The 21,969-nt window shown below is 40.7% G+C and overlaps 1 pseudogene; it reads right to left on the minus strand.

Annotated features, from left to right (window-relative positions):
• Positions 1-9,731: 9,731 nt before the first annotated feature.
• LOC113021515 (uncharacterized) lies at positions 9,732-13,530 on the minus strand (annotated as a pseudogene).
• Between the last annotated feature and the right edge of the window lie 8,439 nt (positions 13,531-21,969).

Consider the following 21,969-nt stretch of genomic DNA (forward strand, 5'->3'; position numbering starts at 1 on the left):
AAATGGTAAATGGCCTGTATTTATATAGCGCTTTACTAGTCCCTAAGGACCCCAAAGCGCTTTACATATCCAGTCATCCACCCATTCACGCACACATTCATACACTGGTGATGGCAAGCTACATGTAGCCACAGCCACCCTGGGGCGCACTGACAGAGGCGAGGCTGCCGGACACTGGCGCCACCGGGCCCTCTGACCACCACCAGTAGGCAACGGGTGAAGTGTCTTGCCCAAGGACACAACGACCGAGACTGTCCAAGCCGGGGCTCGAACCGGCAACCTTCCAATTACAAGGCGAACTCCCAACTCTTGAGCCACAATCGCCCCTTTCATGACAGTAATTGCAGGCATTGGTTTTTATTAGACTTTTATCAAGCTTAGAATCGAATTTAAATGAACGAACCTTACCTGACCTTGAGTGATTACCCACAACAACCGAACCAGAACTTCTCCTCACACTGTCTGCTGTCTTTACTTTTCACGCTGGAATATTTCTCTTACGGAAGAGTGCAAACTCATCTGCCGGTGTTCCAGATTAACTGGTGTCACAGATTAACTGGTAACGGTCAAACAGATGTGTAGTAGACATCAATCCAGGAAATAAACAGTTAATATTTCATCTGTGACATTTGTCAGGTTCATTTAAACACACTCCGTCAATCCTATTGCTCCTGACCAAGTTGTGTCAACTAGCTCCAGCTGTGGCCAAGTGCCATAGCCTACAGCCAAATTAACATCTGACTTGCATCTGCACCTGGCTCTATCACCATGTTTTAATTCCCGTTTCATGCGAAATAAATTTTTAGCTTTTAATGTTTTAGGTTCCTGCATCTTGCAAATAAGCCTTTAAACTAAATTAAATGGTACTAAGTATTTATTTTTGGCCTACATCAGTAAAAAATGACAAATTATATACATAAAGTTCTAAAATCACTACTCCTAATGTTCATGATTATTTAAAAAATATTTTTTTCCATAACAAAGAATTATGTCATAAACAAATATTATGCATTAATATTTGACTAGTGTTGTAACATCACATCCTATTAGCATAGTCTGCTGTTTCTTTTCTCTGGAAATAAACACTTGGGGTCAAAAAAGATAATATAGATCGACACAGCTGGAGAGAGCTGCTAGTTATATACAGTATATGTAACTTATACCCACATAGCAAGCATGTCTGGCCTGCATCTGGTATCAAGCGAGTACTGCTGGTTGACTTCTGGTATGATAAGACGTATTTCATCCAGATATGGGCCAGGCCTGGCATAGATGGCACTGTTTAAGTGATCGCATGCCACATCTGGCCTGATTGTTGTTTGGGTTTTGTGGCCCAGGCTCATAGAAAACAGCTCTGGCCCGGATCTGGCATCAAGCTGGCACTTCTGACTGACTGGTGTCATGGCAGGGTGTATGTCAACCAGATGTGGTCCAGGTCTGGCAATGATGGCACAATTTATGTTCCTGTTTTCCTATTTTAGTTAGAAGAGCCAAATGCCACGTTGCAATACTATACTGCTATAGTAGCCAGTGTTTCAAATGCAGATTTGACAGGTTTGTGAGTGTACACTTTATCCAAAACCTAGTGACGATTTACTCATGCTTACCTCTGAGTGGCTGCAGTTTAGGCAGTAGAGCAGGTCACCTGCTGATCTGATGGTTAGTGGTTTGATTCCTGGCTCCTCCAGTCTGTTAGAGTGTGTATATGTACAGCTCTGTCCCAATCCAGCGACCACACGCTTTGTAGTGCGCGTTTGTAGATCGATTACGTCACAGCGACGCGCCGAAGGGAGTCCCAATTCAAAGTGTACTCCAAATGCGATCGACAAATGCACAGTTAATTTTCCCAAATTTGAAGGGCGGGTCCGGTGTAGACTTCGTGGTTCCGTGTATCCCAGTAGTATCCCAGTAGTAAGATGCTTTAATCACAGGAGTCACACATGTGTCCACTGTACCATCTGGGAACTCTTCTTGTTTAGCACTCGTAATAACACAAACACAAAATCCTCCTCCTCTTGTGCTGTTCTGTATACAGCTGAGACTGTCACCTGTCTGTCTGTCCTGCACTCTCTCTCTCTTTTTCTTTCTCTCTGATTGTGTAATAAAAGTATGAACATGAATTTACAAGTTACACTTGTGTTTGAATCCTGCAGCTTATCACACATTTGATTTCCATGTGTGACAACTGCAAGTGTCCAGAGTGAGGACAGACTGAGGGACCCACTGCTGCACATCATGTGTGAGGCTTTGCACCTCTGATGATCCACCAGGACAAACTCAGCAGTGTGTGAGGAAGAGGAGGATGACGAGCCAGCACCAGCTGACAGATGGAGAGAATAGACTGACTGTTCCCTGTTTGTGAAGGACTGCTAGAAAAGTTTAAAATAACTAATTGTCTGTCCTGAATCAGTCTTATTAGGTAATGTTAAAATAATTTTATCATTAAAGTTTTTTCAATATGGTAGAAAGTACTCAGTTAAACGCTATGAAAAGCAGTAACAAGTTTAATATTCAGAAACCTAAAGTATGTATCAGCAGCAGAATGGATATAAAAATAAAATTCCATGTTTTTTTCAGTTCTATGAAGCTTTGAGTATTTTGGATCAGTAGCACTGCTGTGTTTGTTGTATCATATTGCTGTAATTGTTTATATGCTTTATATATTTTGAGGTAAGTTGATCTATTGTGTTAGATGATATTCTATAAGGATGTTATGTGTTTGTATACTTTCTGCCCAGTTTGACCCATTTAGCAGAAGCCAGCCTGTTTAAGACTCTGATATCTATTCTGTAAGCACACTGTTAGCCTTTGCAGTAATTTCCATAGCTTAGTACTGCAAAATCAACAGTAAAAAACTCTAAAGGATGTTAGCAGTTTAGTACTGTAATTTGCATGTAATTGTGGGAAAATTCCATGAGATTACATTATCTTTACGGTAACTCACCGTACTCATGAAAACAGCTGTAAAATACAGCAAATGTAACAATTGGTGATGTTACTGAGATTATACTATTACACCATCCGGATTTCTGTTGTTTTCTACTGTAGATCTAAGAGTAATTACTTAAATCCTCATTCAGAGTGTATTACTATAAAATGTGATTCACTGTGAAAGTAGTATAACATATAAACTACAATATACAGCATCATTTTTAACTTAAGGAGTAAGTTGCAGCCACGCTAAAATTTAATTCCTTGAACTGAATGGAACCTCATATATTAATAGTTAGTTCAACAAAATCCTAGTCTAAATGTAAATTCTGAGTTTTCAGTTCTTCACCAATAATAAAAACAAAATATCCCAGCTGCCACACGACGAAAGGCACCCTGTTCAGGTGGCCTTTTGTCCTCGGACTAACACAGACAACCATTTGCACACCTATGGGGACAAGATATAATCTCCACTCAGGACAGATGGTGGATTAGTACCCAGAATCGTAGTGCTGTGAGGAAACAGTGTTAGACACCACAACACTGTGCTCCCCACTTTGGACAACTGTTTTTTTTTCTTTTTTAAAAACGTGTTTTGCTTTTTGCCTCTAATACAGTCGGTTGTCTCGGTTTGTTGCTCAATGTCATTTTTGGAAACATGTTTGTGTTGTCAGCTTGTGTCAGTTTTCACTTATGAATTCATTCGGCAGCCAGATTTGATCAGATGTCATCCAAATGTTATCCTGGTTTAATGTTTAATCAGGTTCTTTTAAAGTACATAACTACTCCTTTAACTACAAACCACATTTCTGTTTCACAAAGACTAATTTAATTCTTCCCACTGATAATCAGTGTTAGTTATTTTCAGCATGGATGTAATTCCACCGCTGACCACAATGTGAAGCTGCTGCACGTAAAAGCTCACATACATAAGCATTAGGGGTGCAACGATATTCGTATCGATATTGAACCGTTCGATACAGTGCTTTCGGTTCGGTAGGCATATGTATCGAACAATACAAAATTTGTAATTTATTTTATCAACTTTCCTTCTGACGATGCTGTCTGTGTTGAGCGCTGAGTGAATCTGCGTTCGACTACTCCGCCTAGGCTGCACTGTCGAGCGCAGATCCACTGAGCGCTCAACGCAGACAGCATCGTCAGAAGGAAGAGAGCAGGGCAAGCTAGCGAGACAGAAGTTAAGCTCTCCTTGAAACATGGACCTCCCCCACCCTCATTCAGATTTGGTGTTTGGAATTATTTTGGTTTTCATGTGACGTATGACCCTGAAGGTAAGCGAGTCATGGACTAAAGTAAAACAGTATGTTGGATGTGCCATGCAATGCTCAATTACATGGGTGGGAACTAGTGTGTTAGCGCAGTTAGCTCGTTAACGTGTTGGCTGTCTAGCCCCATGCACGGGGCGATCGGCGGTAGCTCGTTAACGGAGATTTGCCGTGTTGTGGCGTTAAGGTCATTTCAACGAGATTAACCTGAGAGCACTAGTGGGAACACAACGAATATGACTGCACATTTACATAAATAATAAATAAATTAAATTCAAATTTTATTTGTCACGTACACAGTCATACACAGTACGATATGTAGTGAAATGCTTGGACAACTGCTCGTGACCTAAAGAGAACAAAAAAGGAAAAGGCTATGAATAAGATAGGAAATAAATATGAAAAATTAAAAAGGGTAAATTTAACTAGGAAGGAATAAAATATAAATTAAGGTTAAAAATGAAATAACTGTACAACACAAATTAGAATGAAGGGTAAATTTAACTGGGAAGAATAAGATAAAGATAAATATATAAATTAAAGTTGAAAATAAAATAACTGTACAACAAAATACACAATACACAATATAGAACTATATAAGAATGTATGAAGAAATCTAAATATAAATAAATATATACACAATAACAGCAGCTGTACAAGTATTAACCGGAAATGAAGAATATAGTGACCAGTGTTGTGCAAAACCAAGGTCCAGAAAGTCCGGTGTGTATGTAAGAACCATATGTGTGGGTCAGTACTGTGTGGTGGTGTGATTGAGAGACCGTATCGCCTGCGGGAAGAAGCTCCTCCTCAGTCTCTCTGTGTTGGTCTTCAGGGAGCGGAATCGCTTTCCTGACCTCAACAGAGAGAACAGTCTGTTGTTGGGATGGCTGAGGTCCTTCACGATCTTCCTGGCCTTGGTCCAGCACCGCCTGCTGTAGATTGAGTGCAGGTCAGGGAGCTCGGAGCGGATGGTGCGCTCAGCTGACCGCACAACCCTCTGTAGAGCTCGTCTGTCCTGCATGGTGCTGTTCCCGAACCAGGTTAAGATGTTTCCCGACAGGATGCTCTCCATGGTGCACGAGTAAAAGTTCCTGAGCACCTTGGAGGGCAGTTGGAAGTCTCTCAAGCGTCTGAGGTGGTAGAGACGCTGTCGGGCCTTTTTCACCACGGTGTTGATGTGACAGGACCATGACAGGTCCTGCGTGATGTGAACTCCAAGGTATTTGAAGCTGTCCACTCTCTCCACTGGGCACCCGTTGATGACGGGGGTCTGGTAGTTCCTCTCCTGCTTAGTGCTGAAGTCCACTATCAGCTCCTTTGTCTTACTGACGTTTAGAAGGAGGTTGTTCCTCTGGCACCAGTTCTCCAGATTCCTAATCTCCTTCAGGTAGGCCGTCTCGTTGTTATCAGAGATCAGGCCGACCACGACGGTGTCGTCAGCAAACTTGATGATGGTGGTGGAGCTGGTAGTGGCCACACAGTCATATGTGTACAAAGAGTACAGCAGGGGGCTCAGAACACACCCCTGGGGGGCTCCAGTGCTGAGAGTGGTGGAGGCTGAGACATGTCCGCCCATCCTTACTGCCTGTGGTCTGCCAGTTAGGAAGTTGGAGATCCACTGACACATAGATGAGCTGAGTCCCAGATGCTCCAGCTTGGTGGTGAGTGTGGAGGGAATTATGGTGTTAAATGCAGAGCTGTAGTCTATGAAGAGCATTTTAACATAATTCCCCCTTCTAGTGTCCAAGTGAGTGAGTGATGTGTGGAGGAGATGAGAGATGGCATCGTCTGTGGAACGATTTGGACGGTAAGCGAACTGTAGTGGGTCCAGTGTGTCTGGTAGTGAAGAAATGATGAAGTCTCTGACCAGGCGTTCAAAGCACTTCATCACTACTGAGGTGAGGGCTACAGGGCGATAGTCATTGAGAGAAGCAGGGTGGGGTTTCTTCGGGACAGGAACAATGATGGACTCTTTGAAGCATGTGGGGATCACCGACTGAGATAAAGAGATGTTGAATATCTCAGTGAACACAGGAGCTAGCTGGTATGCGCAGTCTCTTAGGATACGACCTGGGATGCCGTCTGGTCCTGCTGCTTTCCTGGTGTTCACTCTCTTGAAGGCTCTCCTTACTTCATGCTCGGAGATGACGAGCACGTTTCCGGTGCTGGCAGTATCTTCCTGTCTGCAGCCATTAGCGCCGCTAACACTAGCATTGTTGGAGACCTTAGCTGCAGCCTCGAAGCGAGCATAGAAAGTGTTCAGCTCGTCTGCCAGAGTCACGGCCGCGTTCGTCATACCGGTTGTTGGTGCTTTATAGTCCGTTATTGTCCTTAGTCCCCGCCACAGGCTCCTAGAGTCACTCTGTTGGAGTTGTGACTCTAGTTTCCTCCCGTAGCGCTGCTTCGCCTCTTTCACCGCCCTCCGCACGTTATATGACGCGGCTTTGTACGGGTCCATGTCCCCCGTAATGAGTCCCGTGTTGTAGGCAGCGGTGCGGGATCTCAGAGCGTCGCGGATGGTTTTATCCACCCACGGCTTCTGGTTGGGAAACGTTGTGATAGTCTTTGTCTCCACGGTATCATCCGCTAGTTTCCCGATGAATCCCACAACCGCTTCCATAAACACGTTGACGTCATCGTCGGAGCTGTTTCTGAACATGCCCCAGTCTGCGTCATCGAGTGCGTCCTGTAACGCGGCCACCGATTGATCCGTCCAGCGCGCGACCTTCCTCTGAACCGGAACTTCCTGTTTCAGCCTTTGTTTGTATTTTGGCATGAGGAAGATGGCGGCGTGATCAGATTTTCCAAACGGGGGGCGGGATTGTGCCTTGTAGCCGTCCTTGACCGTAGTGTAGCAGTGGTCCAGTGTCCTTTCACCCCTGGTGGGGCAGGTGATGTGTTGATAAAAGTTCGGCGCTGCGCGTTTGAGGTTGGCGCTATTAAAGTCCCCCGTCACAATAAGCGCAGCGTCCCGGTGTTGTGTCTGGTGCTGTGTGAGTGCCTCATGCAGCTCGCATAAGGCGGTGACCGTGTCCGCTTGTGGTGGAATATAAACGGCACTTACAATGACCGATGTAAATTCCCGAGGTAGATAAAAAGGACGACACATGATGGACAGTAGTTCCAGATTTGGTGTGCAGGAGCGTGTGAGAGGAACAACGTTCGCACTGTTGCACCAGTTGTTGTTCACCATTAAACACACGCCGCCTCCCCTTGACTTCCCCGAGTCCCGTGTCCTGTCCATGCGGTGAACCGAGAAGAACTCGGCCGGCTGGATGGCGTGGTCCGGCACCGCTGGGTTCAGCCATGTCTCGGTGAAGCAGAGGAGATTGCAGTCCCGAATGTCTCTCTGGAACTTTATCCTGGCCCTGAGGTCGTCAAGCTTGTTCTCCAGTGACTGGACGTTGGCGAGCAGGATGCTAGGCAGAGGTGTGCGGTGTGCACGAGCTCTCAGCCTGTTCCTGACGCCGGCTCGCTTCCTTCTAGGCCGCCGCCGCTTCCCTTTGTTCTCCCTCGAGATCTCACTCGGCCAGCTCGGATCCGGAGTTAAAAACTTCGAATTGTGAGTACATTGTATACCAATAGAAACAAGAGTGTCACTGTCATACCTAATGTACCCAATGGTGATGATTTTGCCGATTTAGAAACGCTGAAAACTAACTTAAAAAACAAAGACAAAGAAAAAGTGGTCGGAGCAGTCGTGACGGCAGCCGACCTCACCGGCGCCATCATTCTAGTGCAAAGACAAGTGGAAGCAGACAAAAACAAGCAAGCATGCTACTAACTTTAGCCGAGTCATTTAGACAGCTGTTTAATATGCTGCTGAGAATATAGCCCAGAAGAAGCGGATAGTATAGCTTTTATTTTGGAAAGAGACATTTCTCTGTAATAAACTCTCTTTTCGAAAGATGAGTGATTCCTCAATCAGATACAGGGCTCGCAATATCGCTAGCCCGACGTCCTGGGGCTAGCGATTTTTTCAGTCGGGCTACCAAAATCTATCTCTTCCCTGCCCGTCGGGCTATTATAGGAAGGAAAAATATATGTCAATGCTTTTGCATTCTTTCAGAAATGTAGCTGGGTAATTATGTCATTGGCATCGGTGAGCCACTGTCAATATGTGACATATTGAAATCGCGTTTGAATTTGCGCTTGTTTTTTTGCTTTCACTTTGCAATCGTGCGAACTGTGTATAGAGAGCGACAGCACTGATCTGTGAGTGATGATAATTTGTGCACCAATTCCTCTGACATCGTCTTATTAATCGTTAGCTTACTATGCAAACATGACAAGTGAAATCTCCCGCAGCAAGCTTAAACATGTGAGAGGTTGATCGCGCAGAGAATCGCTGAGCTTTTGTGAGTGCGTGTGTAAAAGCAGCAGGATTTATATTTTAGTTCTGCTGAGCCAAATAAGACAGGTCAGGGTGAAGAAGTGACAGCCAAAGAAAAGCTTACCACAAATTATGACAAATCAGACTATAAGGCAAAAAGAAAGTGCAGCTTTATGGTTTCATGGACAAAATAATTTCTGTGGCTGCAATATGACGAGCTAAATAACCAGGGCTGCACATGAGTGGTCCGCAGGTGCGCATTCGTTGTCAAAATAAAAAACACGCACAGGGGTTAGGGTTAAATTTAAAAACTGTACTTTTGAGTTAAAATATATATTTATAATTTTAATAAATGACAAATTAAAAAGGCATGAAAATTTTTTTGTATCGAAAAAATATCGAACCGTGACACCAAAGTATCGAACCGAACCGAACCGTGAATTTTGTGTATCGTTGCACCCCTAATAAGCATGTATTTGAATCTGTAAATATCCAAATGCTGAATCAGTGACATTATCCCATATTGTTCTGTGGATAAGACAGAAAATATAAATTTTTGATAGGAAACTGTCCTCAAAGTACACTGTGAGATAGAGCTGTGCAGGAGGTGAGATTTTAAAAAAATCATTTTCCAGAATCTGTTTACTTGCTCTTTAATTGTTTGCTGTTTAAGCCCCCAGTACCAGCTGTTTCCCAAATCTCTGTGAATGGTACTCATGGCCACTGATCAATTGTGATTGATCAATAATTTTTTAGTGGTTGTTAATCAATGGTCATGACAATTTACATATTAATGGAGAAACTGACCTCACAGCCCATTGTTTGTCAGTGGGGTCGTTTCAGTCATTATAGAAATATACTGTTTATATGGTTGGGGAACCTGCAGTCAGCTGAGGCTGAAGAATTAACTTTGATGAGTGACGAAACGAACTGAAAACTCTACGTCTAGATGAACAGAATCAATTTTTTGGAATTTCCTTACCTGGATGATTGAGCATGCATCAAAACATTAATAACTGATATATGAAATAATCTCACAACTGGTATGCTTGACACCATTGTTTTAGGGTATCCATATGACATACAAAATATGATTAATAATTTCTAGGAAATCAAGATTTGTAAATTGAGAGGTCTAAAGCTAATTAACAATCAGCTAAAAGCTAAATTGCACTGACTGCTGAAAAGAGTACAGGCTTTATTTCATATATGGTTTGACCACCTAACATGGATCTGAATCAGCAAACAGTTACACAATGAGTCTGTCCATTGATCCCCACACCGTACTACTGTTACATTCCAATAAAGAAAATGTTGTGGGGGAAAATAAGAATTGGAGAAGGCAGAATCATAAGCAAAACAAACTATTACAAAGTCTAAATTAATATTGGTACGCTGATATTTCTGAGAGCAACAAGAAAGATGTTAGCAAAACTTTGATCCTGACAAAAGAAAGAGAATATAGCTCAAGAAATTGGTCAGAATTTCCACACAAGTCCACATTAGCCACAAAAACCAAAGATAAAGTGGCACACTTTCGTACTCCTCGATGTCAACTTAAGTACTCTTGGTAAATGTACCACAGAGCCATGCAGCACACCCTAATAAGCCTAGGATGACAATAAATAAAGAAATCTCTCTTTTGAGTTTCAGTTTGCTGCCTCTTTGTTTGTTCTCAAAAGATACAGACTTTCTATTGTGCATAATTTCTCTCTCTTTTTCATTCATTTCCACAAAAGACACAGACTGTTTTTTCTGTACTTTTCTTTTCATTTCTGGATAAAAAGGCATCTCTAGGAAAGCTTTCTTTTTGTCTGATGTCTTCAGACCTTCATTCAGAGAGTCATGGATGTTTTGCCATGACTTCATCTCTGACTTCCAAAGTGAAGCTCTGGCGCTGATGAACTTTGAGGTTTTAGTTTTGTTGGCTTTACCCAGACTGATGCTTTCTTGACAAATGGAGATGATGTCCATGCCTAGAAAGAAAGCATTTAGTGCAATGGCACTAGCTCTGCCTGCCTTAGAGAGAGCAAGAGACCCTTTGAATGTTTTCTGACTCATTTCTGGGATTTCTGGGACCATCTTGGGTGCATTACTTAATGCTTTACTTTTCTGGGCCACCATCTTGCCAGAACCTGTAACCAGGTTTTTAGATTTTACCAATTTAACATTCGAAGCATCTTTAACCAGGGTGTGTATCTTCTTTCCAACTGACCCAACTTTTCCAAATCCCATGCACATATTTTTATAAAAACCCACTTCTATGTTATCAGTTGGTTGACTGATCACCTTTCCCAGACAATTCTTAATATTTTGCACATCTTTCGTGAACTTCTGAAAGACTTTATTGGCTTTGTTTTTTTCTCTTCTTTTAACTCTCATCTCTGTGAATGTGGTCACAGCACTGTTGGTTCCACTCAAGATTCCCATTGCTGTCCCACCTATTGACAAACCCAGAGATGCGCCTGCTGTTACAGGACTTAATGCCAAACCAACAATGGACAGCACACCTCCCACCGCTCCCACTGAGCTGCCTGTTATGCTAGAGATTTTTGCTCCCTTATTCATTCTATCTAACTGTACAGCACACTGCTCCAGGTCTTCTAGGAACTTCAGCATATCCGGCTGTCGGTTTTGGACCACTTTGATGAAGTCAGAACAGGACTTTTCCTGGAATAAAAACACCATCCGGAAGTTTGGGTCCATCCTTAGTGAGGAAGAAGAAAGTTTTAAACTCTGTAATTTTGTGCTCTTAAGTGAAAGTAATTAGTTAAATGACAGACAAGAACATTATAATATGTTAAAATAAAAAATAAAATATTTGCTTTGATAATAAAATTTTTTTTATTGAAAATGCAAATATTAGAAAATACTGAAAAGCATTTTTAAATGCTTCCACAATCTTGTGCTGCCTTACCTCTCTGAGCTTCTTCATTCCTACACACTGTCAGTCTCACAGGGCAGCTGGCCAGCTGCTCCTGGAAGTACTGAAATCTAGGAGGAAGCTCAGAGGGGACAGGGCTTTTTCTAGCGTTCCTCCTAAATTATGGAATAACTTGCCCTTGGATGTTAGAGGGGTCCATTCGCTGTCCACTTTTAAAACGTGAAGAAAAAAAACTTTGGTTTTTGGCCCTCTTGTAAATTTGTTTTTTATTGATATTTTATGTATTTTTTAAAATTTAATTTCAATGTACAGCACTTTGTGTCAGCTGTGGTTGTTTTAAAGTGCTTTGGATAGACGGGTGGATATACCTGACCTTCAAAGTGAAACATTCCATAATTTGATTGAGTCTTTTTTTTGTGATCTAAGCTCTAGTTGGACCACTAGTATTAGTGAAAACATTCAACTGTTAATTTGATGCAATTTTAATGCCCTAGAATTTTACCTTTTCTTTACTTTTAAATGTTTCTTCTTTTTTTTCAATTTCTCTTTTCTTTCAATTTTTTGAGGTACAAAATTACCCTGGTTATGTTTATAACCAGGTTATGGCAAAAATTCTGATTAAATTTAAAATAAGTCTATAAGAAGACCATTCTTTGCTGACCCATTCAATCACAATAGTTCCTTTAAATCTCTCACATGACCATATATAGCATCATAAACGCCTCACTTTAGAGATATGGAATTTCAGATATTATTCTGACAGATAAAGATTTGTGAGTGATGCTGTACACCAGGGGTGCCCAATCCCAGTCCTCGAGAGCTACCGTCCTGCAGCTTTTAGATGCATCCTTGTTCCCACACACCTGAATCAAATGAATGGCTTGTTATCAGGCCTTTGCCAAACATGATGGCATGCTGAAGAGATCAAACCATTTGATTCAGCTGTGTTGGAGTAGGGATGCATCTAAAAGCTGCAGGATAGTAGCTCTCGAGGACCGGGATTGGGCACCCCTGCTGTACACTGATAGACTTACCTGATTTCTTTAAGCAGATAAATATGATGAAGCATACTTTGTATGCCAGCCTCAGACAAATCCACATTCAAGTCTACCACGGCCTTTGTGCTCTTCAGCCAGATATCATTTATGGCACTGTGGAAGAAACAGTTACACTTCTTATGTGTTCTTGCTTCTGTAGTAAGATAAGAATTGAATAACTGAAAAACAAAATATGGTATTTACTAAATGTTACCGTTCCTCCAGCTTCTCATGGATTTTCTGGGAGGTCACTATGTATCTGTCCAGCTGATATGCCAGCACATCCACATTCTCAAGTTTTGGGCGGAAGAAGACTTTTGAATCTCTTTTAAACTCCAGCAGCAGAGGGCAGATTTGTTGTGCAGCACTGATGACAGACTGAATATGTTCAAGTCTGATCCCTTCAGGCAGGTGTAACTCCTGGTTCTCTTTAAATACCTGCTGTGAGGTGACTGCCAGCTTCTCCACTGCATCCAAGAAAGGCTGGAGTTTCTCCTGGCCTCTCAAAACGTACTCCAACACTTCAGTCAGCTCCTTTTCCAGCTTTTCCCGCCTGCTATCTGCACTTTGTTCTTCATGAATTTCAGAAAGGTCTTGCATTTTTCCTCTGAATTGTAAACATGTGTGATTTTCAGGTCTAGTGCGTCAATGCCATCTTTGATGTCCATCAAGGTGTCTAACTCAGTCTTTGTGCGCAGCAGCCATTTAGGGAACCCCTCACAGAATCCTGTCACAGTGTGGATGTAGGTGAGGGTGTCTGTGATGTAGCGGCATAAGGCCGTCTGTAGCTCCTTTCTATAACATAAAACAATATTGTCTGTATGTTGATTTATCTAGGCTGATATGGAGTAATAAAAAAACAACTTACTTGAAACTTTTTTTTTACTTGTTATTCTTTTTCTTATTCTTATTTCCATAAAAAACTGAATAAGAAAAACATGTTTTCTGATTTTTCATTAAATATAATTACCCGAGCAGCTTATACTAATGTTTTTGCAGTATATAATGTGGCCAGTCATAGCATAGATCATTTTTACTTTACCTTTTTCGTGACATCCTTTGCTTTCATGTGGTACACTGTCTTCTTCTGGTTTATTTTGTTTGCCAGGAAAAAAGTAAGGATTGAAAAGGATTTAATTTAAGCAGAGATGTCAGTTAGTATGGTTGCGGAGCTTTGTTTTAAAACCTTCATTCGGGTAAGTTTGGTTGGTTTTGCTTTCACTTCTGATATATAAAAAGTACAGAGAAACCACACCCTCTTCTGTCGTTATCTCTTAAAGGTCTGGTTACACTCTCTATAAATCAATCAAATCAAGAAATTAATGTTTTATATATATTAAAAATGAGTCACTAACCTATCCACAGAGAAAACCACAAATCAACAGCTTTTAGCTCCTTAAACTAATCCAAGGGCGTAGATTTGGCATGGACAGAAGGGACATGTCCAACCAATATCCAGTGATTATTAAATTGTCCCCACCAATAATTTGATCTCTTCAAGTAAAGAAAATCAAAGCCAATTGGAAAAAAAAAAAGAAAGATCTGTCAACGTCTCATTCACCTAGCGGTGCTCAAAGAGTTAAAATATGTTCTCTACTGGAGTCCTACATCATGTGACAAATATGGCCAATGTTATTGGTTGTGCCTTTCAGGGAGCTCTGTTAAGTTTTAGCAGAGGCAAGCCTGCGCTGCGAGGAAGTTGTGCCGAAAAGTGATTGCCGTCCGCGGGAACGCGCGCAGCCGCTTAAAGCTGCAGCGCCCGGATTGCTTGCGTTGAAAGCTACTTCCGTGCAACTGATATAAAAAACCCAAAAACATGTATGCGCATTTGTGGAACTTTAACGTGTCTTCTAACCGAATTATGACGCTTGTCAGAAGGTTGCTTTCAGTGTGTGGCACAGTCACGAATGACTACACGCATCAGGTTTAGTATATTTACTCGCGTTGTTCATATTTTTTGTAAGACTGTCGAACAGTAGTTAAAACAATAAAGACCTATTGTGCCAGTATCACTATGACTCTTTCTTGTTTGTTCAGAATAACGGCTGAGAACATGCCATTTTAGGGCTACCAAAAATGACTGTGGCCTATAACTTGTCACTGAAACATTTCTGCTTCAAACTTGTTGGAAATCATCCAGAAGGGTTAAATGTGACACATTATATCACAAACAGTCCCTTTGAACTGCTGAATAACTTTTAAAAGAACATTTATAACGACAATAGTCATTTTCAGAGGTGGGACCAAGTCATTGTTTTGCAAGTCTCAAGTAAGTCTCAAATCTTTATCCTCAAGTCTCAAGTCAAGTCTCAAGTAATGTCAGGCAAGTCAGAGTCGAGTCTCAAGTCACTGGTGTAAAAGTCCAAGTAAAGTCACAAGTCTGAAATTTTGAATTTCAAGTCCTTTCGAGTCTTTAAAAAAAAACGAAAAAATAATGTTGCAGTTATATGCTAAATGTAAATATTAGACCATGTAATTTTTAAATCTGTGTTTTTCTCAACACATGACAAATAGTGAACTTAGAAAATATACACAAATTGTGAAATTGCACCTCTTTAAAATGCAGCTCAATTAAACTTAGCTCCAAGAATAATTTTCACCGACAGTTCTGAGATAAGCTGCATGTTATTCTTGGATGCGGTTGTAGGACCGGCTTTAAAATCGCATGACAAAAATATCATACATATTAAAAAAAACTGCATCACCAACGTAGCCTGGACAACATTTGCTAGTTAGATGAAGTCAACTATCTCATCTTAGCATATTTATATGCATATTTATAATTATACGGTTCTTGGAGTGAGTGCACACACTCATGAAGTTTAGTAACTTCAGGTCACTGCAACAAGCCCAGGTACAGTTTACCGACGGATGGGTACAGGACCTTGAAATGCACCGTGTAGAAAGTAAAGACCATCGTACGTATCATAAGTTTACCAGTCTCACAAATCGTCGTCATAAATACACATTCGTTAACCGTTTATTAATAGGACCTTTGAGCTCAACGGTAATTAATTAGTAGTAGAAATAATTTCTGGTACCCATCACAGAAATGTAGCAGTGACAATAATACTGTATGCTGTAATCGTACTGGACAATTAGTGATACAAAACAACTGTTTTATCCTGTGAATAAAAGTATATGTTTTTGTCAATGTACCATAATAACAGAAGCGAAACGCAATATTGTGTCAGGACAATTCACTATTTATGCACAATAAACACAATAAATAAAGGAGCATAGCGCGACAATTTCTGTTCAGCGCCAGACTTGCTTGTAACCTATGTCACCAATTATGTTAAGAAAAATGACGCATTAACTACAACAGCAGACTGACCTTTGTGTAAATGCTTGGAGCAGACTAACCTGTGAGCTGGAGTGTTCTGGGACGTTATATTTGGTCTTTGAATGGCTGCAATCCAGTCGCCTCTTTGTTACTTCGGAAACATGGCTCGAACAATTTCTCTTCAACGACGTAATCCGATAACAACCGATCTCTTTACCCGTCGGCTTCCCGTGGCTGTCATGCGACCGGCTATTGCAGTTAATGATACAACAGCTTCTTGACATTTTTGTGTTTCTTTTTATCGCTGTGTGACTGATTTTAATTGAAAGCCTGCGTGCGCTAGTACCGCTTGCCACGAGTTCCCAGAATCCTTTGCGGTTCTACCCGTGAATGACGTCACATTTTCAATCTCTATATAATATGCATGTTAAATTTTATATTTGGGGTAAAATATCAAGTCTTTTCAAGTAAACCAGTTCAAGTCCAATTCAAGTCCCAAGTCATTGGTGTAAAAGTCCAAGTCAAGTCACAAGTCTTAGAACATTTTTTCAAGTCAAGTCTAAAGTCATAAAATTAATGACTCGAGTCTGACTCGAGTCCAAGTCATGTGACTCGAGTCCACACCTCTGGTCATTTTCAAGCTGCCAAAAAGTGATTGCCGCCTATATCTTGTCACTGAAACAACATTTCTGCTTCATACTTGTTGGATATCACCCAGAAGGGCTATATGTGACATATTATATCCCAAAAAGTTCCTTTAGAACCATTTAATAACTTTTAGAGGAACATTAACACTGATAATATGCCATTTTCAAGCTGCCAAAAAGTTAATTACGCTCAGCCATTGTTGTGAGTGCGCACGCCAAGGGGCTGCGAGACATTTATACAGCCGTATTTCACACATGACTATGAAAGGTGAAAGAGGAAGTAGTTCCTTTGAATGTAGACAATCCGAATGTTATAGTTTCTTTTCACTGTGTTCCTGTTAATGATAAACTACAAATTTACCCGAAATTACTAAAATATCGATACTTTAATGTGAGAATCAATTCTAAACCATAAATGATTGGTATCGGTGGAATCGATATTTCAGGATCGATCCGCACATCACTAGCATGCTGTTCTAAATCCTCCACTCTCCTTTCTAAGAGCTGGATTGTTTTATCCTTTTTGTTAATCAAGCTTTTTAATTCTTTGATTTGGTCCATTAAATTCGTTAACAGTCCTTGTTGCTTAACTATTCTTTTGACATCTGTTGACAACGAGTTAAGCGACAGCTTAATCTCCTCCAAATCTTCTTCAATTTTTCTCATCTTTGCCATTTCTCCTTTTTGTTTAAAGTCCGCTTAAAGTTAAATTATGATGATTATTATATACACATTAATGAATAGATATTTCAATGCATATGATTTTGAAAAGTATAATTCTGTATAGTTCTCTCATTTATTATTATACATTTTCTTTGCCTTTGTAATAGGCAAGGCATTTGTATGACAGTAAAACAAACACACACAAAAAAACCCTATTGCTGTCTATGTAAAACAAAACAACAGGAAAATCATAAACACATTTATTATGATGCCTATACTTCAGTCTTTGCTGTATTCAGACTGGACAATCGCAAATGGAATAAATACTCTTTATCTTTTTCCCAACATCCTGTTTGTTGTCCTTGCCTGGAACACAGTCTGCTTCTGTTTTTAGCAATAGAAATGGTCATTACATTCTAATTTATTATGATGTTGTACTGACTGAGGACCTTTGATTTGTAAAACCCCTCAGATAAGTTTAGGAAGATTTCTTTCTTTTTTTTCACCTAACACACCAAACCAAATATAACCTTAACATAAACCATGCCCACTCCTGTCACGTTTTCAAAATGTGGCTGCTCTGCAAGGTACTCTTGGCAGCACATGTCAAATATTTAGTGCAGGTTACAGTAACAACAAGTCAATAATTATATCGATAAACATTTTCTACCTGCTGGTTTTGATTCTACCATTACCTTTTGGATTTTCACAATATGATAGTCACATAAGATGTGTTGGTGGCTCTGCACCTGCCCACAAGATGAGGAAAATGTGCATGGATTGTTTACTGTTCTCTCATTCAAGTAAATGCAACTGCTCTTTGAACCTCCAGTCTTTACACATGACTGCACCTGGCAACTGTCTTTTCTGAAATCCTGTCACTGGTTTTCAAAATAACAAGATAATGCTGCTGACTCTTGCTGTCGTATGCATTAAAACCTGGTTTATAGGTTACACCTGTGTCTTTACAACATTTTGCTACTGGAAATTCTCCATTATATTATTACTTAATTGGATGTGCCCTTTGTGGCATCTCTTGTCCCCAGTTTTTTATTTTATTTAAGTATTATTACAAAGGTTAGAGACCAATTGAGGTTTGTGTTAACTTAGCTCATCTTGTCTTTACAACAAAGTCAGTTCTTCAGTTGCGAAGCTGCCAAAGGTCACTGCATTGTATAGCTGTTAGTGTGAATTTAATATTTACAGAAAAAGATCAATAAACCAGTGATGAGGTGTATGCTTGGTTGAGTGAGCGGAAAGGCTTGAGTCCATCAGCCAAGGAGCTTACTTACCATGCAGCGTGAAAAGGTGACATAACATCGGTGCCTTATCTAAACTGGGTCACAATCAGCCCTGATGACAAACAGCTGCCAAGAATTCCTCTGCTTCCTCTGAGTCACATGACCCAACAAAAACAGATGTTTTTACATGAACTCCTCAAAGCTCTTAATATTGTAAAGTTAAAAAAAAAACAGCAATACAGATAAAGCCACAACAATTAATCATTTTTCAATCAGTAGTCATTTTTAAAAATGTGTTTTCAAAGAGACTTGAAGGAAGTCATAGATTTGGCGAGCCTGATCTCCTCAGGCAGGTCAATCCAAAGTTGAGGGGTCCTGGCAATAGACGGCCACTTTTAAATGTAAAAGTGAACTTTAAATGGGCCCATCTGAGAATGAAAACTAGCTCATACAGTGGCTTACGAAAGTATTCGGCCCCCTTGAACTTCCCCACATTTTGTCACATTACAGCCACAAACATGAATCAATTTTATTGGAATTCCACGTGAGAGACCGATACAAAGTGGTGTACACGTGAGAAGTGGAAGGAAAATCATACATGATTCCAAACATGTTTTACAAATAAATAACTGAAAAGTGGGGTGTGCGTAATTATTCTGCCCCCTGACTCAATACTTTGTAGAACCACCTTTTGTTGCAATGACAGCTGCCAGTTTTTTAGGGTCTGTCTCTACCAGCTTTGCACATCTAGAGACTGAAATTCTTGCCCATTCGTCTTTGCAAAACAGCTCCAGCTCAGTCAGATTAGATGGACAGCGTTTGTGAACAGCAGTTGTCAGATCTTGCCACAGATTCTCGATTGGATTTAGATCTGGACTTTGACTGGGCCATTCTAACACATGGATATGTTTTGAGAGAGATACTCCCATACGGTTTATGACAAAATTTGATCCGATTTGATTGATGGCCCTAATCATGACCTTTTGACCTCCCCCCTCCCCCCCGGAAGTGTGTAATTTGATCCCCTAAGCGTGACGAATTGCATCCGGAGAAGGGAGGGGGAAACCCCGGAAGCGCGCCATCTGTCGCTAAGCGTGTCGAATTGCATCCGGAGAAGGGAGGGGAAGCCTCCGGAAGCGCGCCACCTGTTGTTGGGAAAAAAAGTTTTTTAGAGGGAGGGACTGCGGCAGGGGAGGGGAATAAAAGCAGAGAGGAGGCGTCACAATTTCTAAGTCACAGACACAAGATGGATCCTTTCATTCTGCAGCCCAGCAGCGTTCCTGTGTCCGATGAGATCTGCTCTCCCAAAGAAGAAGGCTTTGAATATGACATATTCAAATACAGCATATTTACTATGGAAGGCCTCGATCCAGACCTTATGACCCTACCGGAAATACTCCGGAAGTGTCTAGTCATTTTCAGACCTGATGCGTCATGTTCCCTAAGCATGAGGGGAGGGGTATGGTTCCTGAAGCACAGCGGTGATGCAGCAGATGATTCTGTGATGTATAGAGAGACAGAACGGCAGTTAGTTTTCCGCAAACTCATAGTTTGAATTCTGTTTCGATATTATGACAATTTTCTCAGTTTTTTACAATAGCGGGTGTAATTTTACTTTCTTAAGCTGCACCGGCGTTTGTAATGGGAATAAAGACTGACTTCCTGTAGAGATTTCAATAGTATTTTATTTTCCTATAATACAGACGCTGTAAAAAACCTTTAAGATACACCATAGCTTGTGATGAAAAGAAGAACTTTCTATCCGCTTGTAACCTACAGGCTGCCTATGTGTAAAAAATGAATAAATATCCCTTAGTGAATACTACTTTTCCTTTTGAGAGACTGAAAAACAAACCATAATTGCCGCGACAGGCGATCTTGTTTCACACACACACACACACACACACACACACACACACACACACACACACACACACACCGCGGGTCAAGGAGGAGTGAGACAGCAGATATCAGTTTTTTCTCAATGCTTATAACGCGCCCCCCCAAAAAAATATTATTATTAAAACATCTATATGAGGTAGGTTTTGCGCAGCCTGCTCCTTGTCAGACCAAAGTAGAGAGTTTTTTTCTTCATTACTTTTACAATGGGTTTTCTCAATAGACAGAAAATGAAAATGAGGAGTCAACAGCCGATATTATCATTGCTTGTAACCCAGTAAATAATTTCGTACATCTCCCCATAAAATAAGCCTTCGTGGAAAAAAGCTCATATTCGAATAAGATTATTAAAGCACCCCCCTCTGTGGGAAAGAGTTTTTTTCTCAGAGTCGACCATGAGGCGAGTTTTGTCAACAGCAAGAACAAGGGCAGACAACTGTTGCCCATAAAGTAAAACAAATATCCGCCTCTAAGTCGTATTTTACCGTTGCAGAATGTGGAAAACAGACAGCCCTCACAGGAGGCACCCAGGGGCCCACCTCACACACCATAGTTAAAATATTTAAATTTCAACTAAATTTGTAGTAATGATCGGATTTCCTCACTTATCTACACCACACTCCTTGTCCTTGATTTCTTATCGTTTCTTATCGTTCCTCTGTCCCTTAATAGAAACCACATATATAGAAACTATCCTCCCTTTCAGTTGTCTTTTGCACTTCCATGTCGCAAAGCAGTTACTGTAGGTTATTTTCTGCTTATGCATTAATGTAATTAATTAACTTATTTATCCTTAAGTAAGGTAATGACTTGAGTTCTAATGCTTTTTGTCTCTTGAGTTAGCTGTCAATGTGGGATTTTTTTCCCCTTTTGTTCAGTTAAAGCTGCCTTTCATTCTTCAACACAGCTTAAACTCTAATAGGTAAGCTTTCTTGTAATTTCTTAGTTCTGCAGGCTTCTTGAAAGACATCCGAGACTCTTCTTTGGATGCTGGCTGCCTTTTGTTTTGTTTTCTGTCAAGATGATCCCACACTGCTTCGATTATCTTGAGGTTCGAACCCTGGAGAGATCAATCCATGACTGATGCGTTGTTTCATCCAGGCATACTTTGACTACATTGGCAGTATGTTTGCGATCATTGTCGTACTGAAAAATGAAGTTGCTGCCAATCAGACACTACGTGGTATTACATGGTCGATCAAAATCTGGTGGAACTTTTCTACATTCATAATTTGATTAATTTGGATAAGAGCTCCAACAACACTGGCTGAAATCCATCCTCAAAGCACGGTAGAGTATCCACGCTGTGTTAAAGACGGCTATAGACATTCACTGTTGTATCTCTCTTCGGACCTCTTCCATGCATATTTCAAATTTGGATTCATTACTCCATAAGACATATTACAGCTGATTTCTTTTTCCAGTCAATTTCTTGTGTAATTTGGCACACCTCAGTCTTATTTTTCTCTGTTCTCCTTCCTTAAGAATGGCTTATTAACAGCCACCCTTCCAACTCAGATAACTTTTGATGAGGTTTCATGAAATGTTTACAGCACTCGAGTTACTCGCCACGGCCATCCTAAATGCTAAGAACACTAAACTTTAATTCTAAATTACGTAATTAACGTTAACCAGAAAAAACAAGCCAAAGTCGAAATGTTGCTGAGCTGACCTGTGGTATGCTATGTCTTCTAAAGCACGTATAATGTAAACAGAACTGGTCTTTGCACAGAAGCCTGTGGAGCTTCATAATTAACCT

Source organism: Astatotilapia calliptera, chromosome 4, assembly GCF_964374335.1.
Source record: "Astatotilapia calliptera chromosome 4, fAstCal68.1, whole genome shotgun sequence".
NCBI lineage: Eukaryota > Metazoa > Chordata > Actinopteri > Cichliformes > Cichlidae > Astatotilapia > Astatotilapia calliptera.